Raw genomic sequence first — 12,398 nt, 5'->3', positions numbered from 1 at the left:
TATTTGGTATAGCCGCATTCAGAATTTCCCGATCTATCAATAAAAAAAAGGATTAACCTGATCTCTAAACGGCGTAGCGAGAAAAAAATTAAAAATGCCAGAATTTCGTTTTTTTTTGGTCGCCGCGACATTCCATTAAATGCAATAACAGGTGATCAAAAGAACGTACCTGCACGAAAATGGTATCCCTAAAAACGTTAGCTCGGCATGTAAAAAATAAGCGAAAAATGGAGACGCTACGGGTATCGAAAAATGGTGCATTTTTTTTTTTTTTTTTTTTTAGCAAAGTTTGGAATTTTTTTTTCACCACTTAGATAAAAAATAACCTAGACATGTTTGGTGTCCATGAACTTGTAATTTTAAAAATTTCAAAAAACTAACCGTCACATCCAAACATAGAATAAGTGTGAACAGGTGCTGAACCTAGAGTCACCAACTCATATATAGTCAAATAAATAAGGCAGCATACTGCGGCACTAAAACATGCAAACATGAAAATTGAACTGCATTTCTGCACTAGAAATATGAAAAAATTAGAGCGTTTAGCGCATAAATTGGCCAATTCATGTGTACCTGGTAGCCACATCAAGGCATCTCTCGTATACCAGGTCCTAAAACTTTCCTTTCCTCGCTGAGAATAAACGTCTTCATCTGAATGGGTACCTGTGAAACCTCTTCTTAAACTAAAATTCTCTCTCTCTGTGGAGGGGTAATGGACCTGTAGCGATTAAAACACCTGCAGCTAAGAGGCGGAGTGCTCAGTCAGAAGGCTAAAGAATACAAATTTCAAAAAACTAACCGTCACATCCAAACAGAGAATAAGTGTGAACAGGTGCTGAACCTAGAGTCACCAACTCTTATATAGTCAAATAAATAAGGCAGCACACTGCGGCGCTAAAACATGAAACATGAAAATTGAACTGCATTACTGCACTATATGAAATATGAAAAAAGGAGAGCGTTTAGCGCATAAATTGGCCAATTCATGTGTACCTGGAAGCTTCATTCAGATGAAGACGTTTATTCTCAGTGAGGAAAGGAAAGTTTTAGGATCTGGTATACGAGAGATGCCCTAATGTGGCTAACAGGTACACATGAATTGGCCAATTTATGCGCTAAATGCTCTCATTTTTTCATATTTCTAGTGCAGTAATGCAGTTCAATTTTCATGTTTGCATGTTTTAGCGCCGCAGTGTGCTGCCTTATTTATTTGACTATATATGAGTTAGTGACTCTAGGTTCAGCACCTGTTCACACTTATTCTATGTTTGGATGTGACGGTTAGTTTTTTGAAATTTGTATTCTTTAGCCTTCTGACTGAGCACTCCGCCTCTTAGCTGCAGGTGTTTTAATCGCAACAGGTCCATTACCCCTCCACAGAGAGAATTTTAGTCTAAGATGAGGTTTCACAGGTACCCATTCAGATGAAGACGTTTATTCTCAGCGAGGAAAGGAAAGTTTTAGGACCTGGTATACGAGAGATGCCCTAATGTGGCAACCAGGTACACATGAATTGGCCAATTTATGCTCTAAACGCTCTCATTATTTCATATTTCTAGTGCAGTAATGCAGTTCAATTTTCATGTTTCATGTTTACATGTTTTAGCGCCGCAGTGTGCTGCCTTATTTATTTGACTATATATGAGTTGGTGACCCTAGGTTCTGCACCTGTTCACACTTATTCTATGTTTGGATGTGACGGTTAGTTTTTTTGAAATTTCCATTCTTTTGCCTTCTGACTGAGCACTCTGCCTCATAGCTGCAGGTGTTTTAATCGCAACAGGTCCATTACCCCTCCACAGAGAGAGAGAATTTTAGTCTAAGAAGAGGTTTCACAGGTACCCATTCAGATGAAGACATTTATTCTCAGCAAGGAAAGGAAAGTTTTAGGACCTGGTATAGGAGAGATGCCCTAATGTGGCTACCAGGTACACATGAATTTGCCGATTTATGCGCTAAGCGCTCTCATTTTTTCATATTTCTAGTGCAGTAACGCAGTTCAATTTTCATTTTTCATGTTTGCACATTTTTTTATCGCTGCAATGTGCTGCCTTATTTATTTGACTATGAACTTGTAATAACCAGGCAGGTTAGTTTTAGTGCAGCGCCCCAGAGTCCTGGTCGTTGCAGTAATGTCATTCTTCCACCAGGGGGAGTGATATTACGTCTGAAGGTAACAAAGGAGATCTACCTACCAGGTATCACAAACCATACACTACACTTCACACTCCAGACCACCAGGGGGAGCCTTGCTCCTATCTACTAGGGCACTCCTCACAGAAGGGTAAAACTGGTGGGCTGGATAGAAAGTTAGAGAGACGCTGGCTGGGCTTTGCCCAGGCAACACCTGTCAGGCAGACAGGGGGAAAGGAGGAACATCTGAGCTGAAGACAGAGGGTCCCTGTCAGGGGTGGGATCCTGACAGAGGCCTAGCAAGACAGAAAGCTACAGAGCTGCACCTGCCCCACGTGCAACAGCATCCTAAGAAAGGACACCATTAGAATTGTATTCTAGAGAGTGAGAAACGAAGTTACAGCACAAGGAGAAAACACCAGGAGGAGTTCTGCCCTGAAAAAGGCTGCCTCCTTCTGAGGCGCGTAGCCGGTGGCCGGAACACCGAGGGAGTAATTGACTCTACGCATTACTTCAGGGACCGGCAAGACAGTCAATTCCAAGTTGGCTGCCCGACCTTAATACCTAAGAAGACACAGTGGCAAATTGTGGGGGTCAGGGCGTCTCTAGGGTCCCTATAAACAAGCCTCAGGCCATCAGTCATATGGGTTTGTCCTATCCACAACATCTGGGGGACAGAGAGGAAGAAATAACATCTAGAACATCTACAAGAGTTGTGAGGACCTTACCGAGTTGCTCAGCAGGGAGGGACTACAACACACAGGCGCTAGTAGGAAGGTTACTGATTTCAACCTGGAGAAGGGGACTCTGGATTTGCCTTCGGACCGGCCGGACTCTACCTACCCTGTAGTCTGTACCCTGGACTGTGGATGGTGAAGTCTTCAGTAAAAGGTAAAGAGACTGCAACCTTGTGTTCTCGTTATTCCCTGCGCCTTACATCGTCCACCATCACCATCTACATTTCTTTGAAGCCCTGGGGAAACACTACACCTATGGGAAGGTATACCATCGAGCTGCCATAACATCACCCCAGCGGACCCCTCAATGCAGCGTCGGTCACCCTGACCGAATACCACAGGTGGCGCCACGAACTTTATACAAACTATCCTCCCTTTCATTGGACGCCCATCTGAGGGCCATGGTACCGGGTCAGGCCACCGTGACATCCCCCGAACCGAATGACTCGGTACCGAGTACCCCATTGCCCTTACTGTGGGGGTAATCCATTAGCATTTAGCAAACCTAGCAAAAAAGCCAAACAAAACACAAGAGTGGGATTGCACGTTTTTTTGCATTTTCACTGCACTTGGATTTTTTTTCCCGTTTTCTAGTACATGACATGCTACAAACCAATGATGTTGTTCAAAAGTACAACTTGTCCCACAAAAAATAAGCCCTCAAATTGCCATATTGACGGAAATATAAAAAAGTTATGGCTCTGGGAATGTGTTGTGAACTGTGTTTCTGGGCTCCCTCTGGTGGTCACTAACGGTATTGTGTTAGGTATGTCTTGTTGCAGGCCTGAGCTCCAGCTGTGTCGTTAAGCAGCGGGTGTTTCCTATTTGAGTCTCCTCTGGACTCAGTCTCTTGCCTGGCATCGTTGTATCCAGACCTATTTGGTCTCCTCCGGATTCCTTTCAGTCTGCCTCATGCAAGAAAAGCTAAGTCTGTTTTGTACAATTTGGATCGTTGCATTATTCAGTGTTTTTGTCCAGCTTGCTTTACATTTGATTTTTGACTCGCTGGAAGCTCTAGGGGGCTGATATTCTCCCTCCACACTGTCAGTCGGTGTGGGGGTTCTTGAATGTTCAGTGTGGATGTTTTGTAGGGTTTTCTGCTAACCGCATAGTCCACTATCTATTTTCTGCTATCTAGACTATTGGGCCTCACTTTGCTGAATCTAGTTCATCTCTACGTTTGTGTCTTCCTCTTGCCTCACCGTTATTATTTGTTGGGGGCTTTCTATATCTTTGGGGTTCAATTTCTCTGGAGGCAAGCAAGGTCTTATTTTTTCCCTCTAGGGGTAGTCAGTTCTCTGGCTGGCTCGAGACGTCTAGAACCAACGTAGGCACGTTCACCGGCTACTTTTAGTTGTTTGTGTCAGGATCAGGTATACGGTTAGTCCAGTTTCCACCTCCCTAGAGCAGTATTTATATTTTTGCTATCTTGCCGGAATATCAGAGATCCTCTTCCATTGGGATCATAACAGGAATGAGGGGAGCAAAAAACGAAAACAACGAAAATACCCAGGGTCATGAAGGGGTTCAAAAAGATCTGCGGTTTTGCTGCGGATGTGCCTGTGAGAAACGCTACAGATCAGAAGGGCGAAGAGTGTGTGGGTGGAGACTATGTGTGTGGGCAGAGACTGTGTGTGTGTGGAGAAGATTTGCGTGTCTGTGAGAGTGTTTGGGTGTGTCTGCGGGGGTGTGCGGGATTGTGTGTGTGTATGTGGGGCTGTGTTTCTGTGTGTGTGTGCGCAGGTCTGCGGGTGTTTGTGGGGCTGTGTGTGTATGTGCGGGGCTGTATGTGTGTGTGAGGCCATGTGTAGGTAGGCATCATCTGATGCGACTATTCCCATCCGGCTATGCCTGCTACAGTGACAGCTAACCGGATGATGCACCAGTAGTAATCCCATCATCCGGCTACTGTGTTCAAGTGTAAAAAAAACAAACATACACACATATACAATACATAGTGCAGCGCCCCAGAGTCCTGGTTGCTGCAGTAATGTCATTCTTCCACCAGGAGGAGTGATATTACGTCTGATGGCACTAACGGAGTTCATCTGTCCAGTTATCACGGCATCACAACACACTTCACACTCCAGACCACCAGGGAGAGCCATGCTCCTATCTAGTAGGGCACTCCTCACAGAAGGGTAAAACTGGTGGGCTGGATAGAAAGTTAGAGAGAAGCTGGCTGGGCTTTGCCAAGGCAACACCTGTCAGGCAGACAGGGGGAAAGGAGGAACATCTGAGCTGAAGACAGAGGGTCCCTGTCAGGGGTGGGATCCTGACAGAGGCCTAGCGAGACAGAAAGTCACAGAGCTGTGCCTTCCCCAAGTGCGGGAGCATCCTAAGAAAGGACATGAAGAGAATTGTATTGTGGAGAGTGAGAAACGAAGTCACAGCACAAGGAGATAATACCGGGAGGAGTTCTGCCCCGAGATCGTCAGCCTCCTTCTGAGGCGCGTAGCCAGTGGCCGGAACACCGAGGGAGTAATTGACTCTACGCATTACTTCAGAGACCGGCAGGACAGTCAATTCCAAGTTGGCTGCCCGACCTTAATACCTAAGAAGACACGGTGGCAAATTGTGGGGGTCAAGGCGTCTCTAGGGTCCCTACAAATAAGCCCCAAGCTATCCCAGTCATGCGGGTTGTCCTATCCATACCATCTGGGGGACAGAGAGAGAGAGCATCAGAAACATCTACGAAAGTTGTGAGGACTATCCCGTGGTGCTCAGCAGGGAGGTACTACAACACACAGGCGCTAGTAGGAAGGCTACTGATTTCCACCTGGTTAAGAGAACTCTGGATATGCCTTCGGACCAGCTGGACTCTGCCTGCCCTGTGAATGGTACTCTGGACTGTGGACGCTGAAGTCTTCAGTAAAAGGTAAAGATACTGCAACCTTTGTGTCCTCGTTATTCATTGCACCTTACATCGTCCACCACCACCGCCTACACACCTGGGAAGCCCTGGGGACATACTTCACCTGTGGGAAGGTATACCATCTAGCTGCCATTCCATCACCCCAGTGGACCCCTAAGCAGCGTCGGTCACCCTGACCAAGTACCACAGGTGGTGTCACGAACAAGGTACAGACTACACCTTTAATTGGACGTCCCTCAGAAGGGCCACGGACCGGGTCGGGCCACCATGACATTCCCCGAACCGAAGGACCCGGTACCGAGTACCCCATTACCCTTGCATGTGGGGGCGCTCCACATACATACAGTACATACAGTACATACAACATACAGGGAGTACTGTATTTGTGTTGGTTTACTATTTTTTCTTTTTTGCAGGAGATCGAGGTTGAAGCATGAATTGGCTGTACAATAAAGGTGGTAAAACTGTGTTGTGTTTTATTTCATTAAAATACTTTATTCTGGCTGTGACTTTATTTAACCCTTTCACAACTATAGGATTAGTAATAGATAGGTATCTCCATTACTAAGCCGGCTTGATGACACCTTACGATTCAAAGGTGGCATCAACCCCCAACTATTACCCCATATGCCACCGCTACAGGGCAGTGGGAAGAGAAAGGCTAAGTGCCGGAATTGGTGCATCTTACGGATGCGCTGTTTCTGGGGCAGCTGTGAGCTTGTGTTTGTAGGCAGGGGGATCAATAAACATGGTCCCTTCCTAGGCTATGAATCTCAGCCCGTAGCTGTCTGCATAGCTTTTCTGGCTATAAATTATCTATAGATCTATCTATTATCTATAGATCTATCAATCATCTACTGTATGTATAGATCTATCTAACTATTATCTATCTATAGATCTATCTATTTATCTTTCTGTGTGTAAACATTATTCTTCAATGGAGTATGTAAATGAAGAGGTTGGACAAGAAATGATATCACAGGTCTTTTTTTTTGTTAAAAAAAATCTTTATTTAGCTTAAAAAAATGCATGAAAATCTGCATCAAAAATGCATCATTAACGCATCAAAAACATGTGGATTTTTACCTGCTTTTTCTGCCTAGAGATGCAGAATCTACACAGAAAATTCCACAGGCAAATCTGCAACGTGTGCACATACCCTTAGAAGGTTTTTTCCTGGCTGAAATAAAATCATTTCAGGTAATTTTTATGCAATTGGCTTTTATGAACCATGAATGTTAAACAATTCAAGTGTGCCAAATTCATTGAAAACTTTTCACAGAGTCATCATTATGGACAAGCAGAGCTTCAGTGCCACGGTCCTTTGTGACAGAGCTATGAGAAAAGGCTTCCCATACATTAACTGTCATTTCAGAATGACTGCACAGTGCAATCCCTTAAGCTTCCAATGATATCTTTCTGACAGACTCCTAATCTCTACAAATTGTTGGTAAGAGCTTCATTAAATCAGGCTGTCAGCAATCCTGGCTCTCACCACTGTAATTCAAAGAGATTCTCTCTGAGTGTGTGATCCCAGGGAAAATGAAATGTTTTATTCCCAGTATTACTCCAGATTGATGAGATGAATTAATGGTTTCTATGTAGTTGGCAACTGACTCTGATTTACAGAAAAATCCCAGATTTCACAGATTCATTTCATCAACTGGTCTATGCATTAAAAAAATAAAGTCCATTTATTTTAAATAGTATAGTATGTATAAGGAAGGATCGATTTTAGATTTGACATTCTGAGCTTTTTAATTTATTATACACTTATAGTCGTTGAAGATGCAAATCCCCTGGATTAGAGAAATAGAGTTATAGTAAATAATAAAACTGCTGTTGCCTTAATGCACCACTTGGGGCAAACAGGTGGCATGCTTATGATTATTTCAGCCACCACTCTGTGTTTTGTGTGTGATCCTAATGCAGAGGTATAATGTATACAATGATATTGTTAAGGAGTGGAGAAGCTGCCATCCCCGTACCCTTGAAGGTTTTATGGTTATATAGGGCATTGTCATAGTTTAAATGTTGTTTCATCTATTGTTTGGCCTGCAGAACTTAGATAACCAGTGGAAAGAGTTAACTATTGCGGCCATTCCATGGTGGGAACAGTCAAGTGGGCATAGGAAATGCAGGTTCTTGTTGTTAGGCAGATAGGCAACAACATTAAGAAGGAAAAGTACCTATGGTGCTGTTGCTCGCAGACCTGCATCAAAGCGGATGTTTGCGTGCGAAGAGGGGAGACCATAACTGGATAGAATGTTCTGACAAAAACATGGACTAAGTGGCAGGAGAATTTATCTAAGGGAAGGGGACCAACAAGAAGGACTAAGTGGCAGAAGGATTATCTCAGGCAAGGGGTCCTAATCCAAGGACTAAGGGTACCGTCTCACAGTGGCACTTTTGTGGCTACGACGGCACGATCCGTGATGTTCCAGCGATATCCATACGATATCGCTGTGTCTGACACGCAGCAGCGATCAGGGACCCTGCTGAGAATCGTACGTCGTAGCAGATCGTTTGGAACTTTATTTAGTCGCTGGATCTCCCGCTGTCATCGCTGCATCGGTGTGTGTGACACCGATCCAGCGATGCGTTCGCTTGTAACCAGGGTAAACATCAGGTTACTAAGCGCGGCCCTGCGCTTAGTAACCCGATGTTTACCCTGGTTACCTGGGGACTTCGGCATCGTTGGTCGCTGGAGAGCTGTCTGGTCGTGATCGTTGGTAAATCGTTTTGTGTAACGGTACCCTTAGTAAAAGAAAGATCCCTTATCTCAGGCAAGCAGGTACCAAGCAAACGTTATCTAAGCTAGATAAGAATTTAGAGTGTAGCCAAACTTGATGGTTATAGGGAATATGGTCCATCTGGGACACACATTCTTCTATTGGGACCTGAAGATGCAGTGGCACAGCAAGGAGCTTGTGGCCCTCATTGAATGGACTTTGAGAGTAGTAGTGAGAAGTTGTAGTGACACAACTTAGCCAGTGTGGTCCTCACAGATCAACTAGAAGTTAAGACTCAACTAGGGATGAGAGGAACCATGGATGTTTGGTTTCGTCGGAAATTTGGTTCAGTATCCGAACTTGACCTAGAAATTGACTCTGGAACACATAGAAGTCAAAGTCGACCCGAGCTTTGGTGCTTTAAAATGGCTGGAAGATGATCATAGTAAGGGATAGTGGGCTACAAAAGGCAGCTAAATGGGGGTAAGAGCAGTACAATTGCCAGGCAAACAGATATAGAAAGGGAAATTACTTAAAATGACATAGAATAAAAAGAAAAGGACCACCACGGCAGAGGCAGGTCAAATATTGACAGAGTTGCCGCATATGCCCCCACACCCTTGCCCTTCTCCTGCAACCTTGTGCGTCTCCTTGGTTGTGGTGGGTGAGAAGCCAGGGTGGCTGCGGTGTCCTCTGGAGGCCATTCCCCACACCCGCCCCATGTCACTACACCCTTCCTCTCACTTCAGCACCTGTCCGCCCAGTGAGCTGCTCCCTCTTCTGACCACACCCCGGGGCCATAAGGGTTTTGCTCCATGGTGAGGTTGCTATGAAGAATAGAAAATCAGAGTTTGATTCTGAAGACGAAGTCTGATATATTAGCCTGAATTAGCCTGAATTAACCACTCCTCAGTAGAGCTTGTTGCAAGACAAAATATCAGTCCATGATGACCATTTAAAGGCTCTGTAATTGGAATGAGTAGGTTAAATCCTTTAATGAGCATCTTTTGGAGGGCAAAGCTGGTGCTAGCAGCCGTGGTAATTCCAACACCAGTAGCGTACACCAAAGACTCCCACCACTATCGCACACACAAAGATGGTACTGAGAATCTGTGAATGGTCATTAAATGAGTTAATTTTGCCTGCTTTGATGAATGTTTGACAAGAGGTCACTGTAAAAAACATGAATCTGTGTATGAATGTATGGAAAAAGCTATCAAATTATACAGTAGACTGTAGAAGACATGTATGTGACCAGAATGAATATTCATTTCCAGCAGATAACACTGATATGAGACAACAGCAAACACAAGCTGACAGAAAGCAAGAACTTGACATGGGCTCTGAAACATTTTGGAGCAAATTGAAAAACATTGTGAAGTGGACTGCATTTTAAAAAGTATGGAAGATGACTACCGCGTAAACACGGATTGTACAGTGGAACTGCGAATGGTCATTAAATGAGTTTATTTTGCCTGCTATGATGAATTTCTGACTACAGCTGACCATAAAAAACATGAATCTGTCAATGAATGTATGGAAAACAGCTTTCATGTTAAGGACTGTGGAAGAGATGTATTACGGACACTCTGCACCAGCCCGTGCTACGCATGTGCTCCATCAGGCTGTATTAAGGGCATGCTACACCAGAAGTATCACAGCCATGTCCACGTCCCTTATTTAATGCTCTCCTCATTTTGTGAGGAGTCACGATATGTAGCGACCCAACAGGGGGGTCGGTCAGCAGATGGCACGACACACACAACGAGATAAAGTGGGGAGAGGAAGGCCCTACTGATAGGAAAATGATGGATGGACATCTCCTGCTCAACCCTGAGCCTGTCCCTGCACTTCCCTAACACCTTAAGTGGGTCCTTCCCACACCACCATCAGGAACCTTGTCCCTTGCTGTCACCTCACACTGCCCTGGCTAGTGTACCGGCCGGCAAGGGTGCTAGCCTCACCACTTTGTACCAACTTTGGCGCAAGATGGGCAGACATTAATTTAGTGACGCGTAAGTCCACAGTAGAAACAGGCCCCCACCCCACTGCAAACTGCAGGTAACCCAGTTTGAGAAGAGACTCCTCCCACCGGCATAGGTTTGTCCATCTGCACCGGCGTGTCCTCCTCCCCAGAAAGAACAACGGGGGTAAATTCGGTGTATGTCTCTCCCTGAGGCATCTGTTATGACCCCAATGGCAGAGGGTCTCAGAAATAAATTCTATGTCTGCAAACACAAAAAACCAGCTCATAGGGCAGTGGTAACTGGGCTGACCGTATATCTAATCGTAGCACCACAAATAGCAGCAGCCGGGGAACGTGCCTACGTTGGTTCTAGACGTCTCGCGCCAGCCGGAGAACTAACTAACCCTAGAAGGGAAAAGATAGACCTTTCTTGCCTCCAGAGAAAAGACCCCAAAAGTTGGATACAAGCCCCCAACAAATAATAACGGTGAGGTAAGAAGAAAAGACAAACGTAAGAATGAACTAGGTATTTAGCAAAGAGAGGCCCACTGACTAATAGCAGAATATAGTAAGATGACTTATACGGTCGGCAAAAACCCTATCAAAATTTCCACGCTGGATATTCAAGAACCCCCGAACCGTCTAACGGCCCGGGGGGAGAATACCAGCCCCCTAGAGCTTCCAGCAAAATCAGGAATCACATTTAGTACAAGCTGGACAAAAAATAATAGCAATACAAATAACCAAAAAACAAGGAAGCAGGACTTAGCTTAATTATGCACGAACCAGGACCAGCAGACAGGAGCAAACAGAAAGAACTGATTACAACGATGCCAGGCACCAGACTGAGAATTCAGGAAGTTCATATAGCAACACCCCTGGACTAACGACCCAGGTGGGTGCCAAACTGAGGAAAGACAATCCCAGAGTCATATCACTAGTGACCACAAGAGGGAGCCAAAAAAGTCTAATTCACAACAGTACCCCCCCTTTAAGGAGGGGTCACCGAACCCTCACCAAGACCACCAGGGTGATCAGGATGAGCAGCGTGAAAGGCACGAACTAAATCGGCCGCATGCACATCAGAGGCAACCACCCAGGAATTATCCTCCTGACCATAGCCCTTCCACTTGACCAGATACTGAAGCCTCCGCCTGGAGAGACGAGAATCCAAGATCTTCTCCACCACGTACTCCAACTCGCCCTCAACCAACACCGGAGCAGGAGGCTCAACAGAAGGGACCACAGGTACAACGTACCGCCGCAACAAAGACCTATGGAACACGTTGTGAATGGCAAACGACACCGGAAGATCCAAGCGAAAGGACACAGGATTAAGGATTTCCAATATCTTGTAATGACCGATGAAGCGAGGCTTAAATTTAGGAGAGGAGACCTTCATAGGAACAAATCGAGAAGACAGCCATACCAAATCCCCAACACGAAGTCGGGGACCCACACCGCGGCGGCGGTTGGCAAAACGCTGAGCCTTCTCCTGTGACAACTTTAAGTTGTCCACCACATGATTCCAAATCTGCTGCAACCTATCCACCACAGAATCTACCCCAGGACAGTCAGAAGGCTCCACATGTCCTGAGGAAAAACGAGGATGGAAACCAGAGTTGCAGAAAAATTAGCGATAAAATGACGGTAGAAGTTAGCAAAACCCAAGAACTTCTGAAGACTCTTAACTGACGTGGGTTGAGTCCAATCATGAATAGCTCGGACCTTGACTGGGTCCATCTCCACCGCAGAGGGGGAAAAAATAAAACCCAAAAAGGGAACCTTCTGTACTCCAAAGAGACACTTTGAGCCCTTAACAAACAAAGCATTCTCACGCAAAACCTGAAACACCATCCTGACCTGCTCTACATGCGAGTCCCAATCATCAGAAAAAAACAGAATATCATCCAGATAAACAATCATAAATTTATCCAGATACTTCCGGAAAATAT

This window comes from Ranitomeya variabilis, chromosome 1 (genome assembly GCF_051348905.1).
Source record: "Ranitomeya variabilis isolate aRanVar5 chromosome 1, aRanVar5.hap1, whole genome shotgun sequence".
NCBI lineage: Eukaryota > Metazoa > Chordata > Amphibia > Anura > Dendrobatidae > Ranitomeya > Ranitomeya variabilis.
The sequence above is the reverse complement of the archived record's forward strand: the minus strand, read 5'-3'. Positions refer to the sequence as shown.